The sequence below is a fragment of the Acanthisitta chloris genome, unplaced genomic scaffold (genome assembly GCF_000695815.1).
Source record: "Acanthisitta chloris isolate BGI_N310 unplaced genomic scaffold, ASM69581v1 scaffold8119, whole genome shotgun sequence".
Classification (NCBI taxonomy): domain Eukaryota; kingdom Metazoa; phylum Chordata; class Aves; order Passeriformes; family Acanthisittidae; genus Acanthisitta; species Acanthisitta chloris.
Genome location: NW_008690821.1, coordinates 11,851 through 13,138, shown reverse-complemented (window position 1 = coordinate 13,138; position 1,288 = coordinate 11,851).

The following is a 1,288-nucleotide window of genomic DNA, read 5'->3' as shown; positions in this document are numbered from 1 at the left end:
AGAGGCTCAGGGGTGGCCTCATGGCTCGCCCCAACTACCTGACAGGGGTGGTAGAGAGGTGGGGTATGGTCTCTCCTGCCATGGCTACAGGGAGAGGAATATAGGGAACGGTTTGGTCATAAACGGAGACAGGGGAGAATCAGAGTAGATGATAGGAAAAATGTTTTTCCTATTGGGGTGTGACCACTGGAATAATGCCCAGGGAAGTGGTGGAGTCACCATCCCTGAAGATGTTTAAGAGGCATCTGAATGTGGTGCTGGGTGATATGATTTAGGGTTATGGGGTTACAGAGGTAGTGCTGATGGATGGTTGGACTTAAAGGTCTTTTCTAACCTTGATGGTTCTATGATTATGATTCCTGATATTCCCTTTGCCTTTCTAACCACTGTTGAGGTTTAAAAAAGCCATTTTTTAGAGGGCTGTGCACAGTGAATCTAATCTATTTTTCCAGACATATTTTAAAGCATCAATATGCGTATGTAAAATTAGAGTTGTTTTTCCCTGCGTAAGTAATTTGCTTGCATCAGCATTTAATCTCATCTCCCATTTTATTGTCCAGTCATTCAGCAACATGAAGCCTTCTGTTCATTGTCAGAGTTCAATTTGCATGATGGCTAATTTCATGTCACTGGCAAACATTACAACAAAGATTTATTCCCTTTGTTTTTAATTGGACTTTTGTCCCTAGTACAAATATGTGTTTGAGCTAATCCTACAAGAAAAAATAAGTGGAATATAATGTATGCAAATGAGCAAATAGATGTTATAATGAGGTGGAAAAGGTTAGGGATTTTTTTTTATTATCATTATTTTCTACCGAAGCTTGTCACGTCTTTTTATTGTCTATTTTCCCTGTTGAAACTTATTGCTTTGAAATCATGATTTAAAGGCTGTTTTTTTATCAGGTGTTTATCCAAGAGTCCTAGATGTCATCCAAGTACTTGCAGAATATATGTCTGAGACACAGTAATGTAAGGCACTCTTTAAATAACATATGAATGTCAATAATATAATGATGTTTCTGAAATTGTGAAGCTGATTCAGAAGAATTTCCCTTTATTGGGGCTTTTCCCCTTTGTTTTTGCAAAGGAAAGAGGTACAGAGGGTGAAGAAACAAGCTGAAAATGAAACCTCTCTCTGTATTTTGGAATATTGCCAGTATGTAATGCAGAAATTAGTAAGTGAAAGTATCATAGAATTATAGAATCATAGAATTTAGGGATTGGAATGGACCTTACAGATCATCTAGCCCCAACCCCCTGCCCTGGGCAGGGACACCTCCTCACT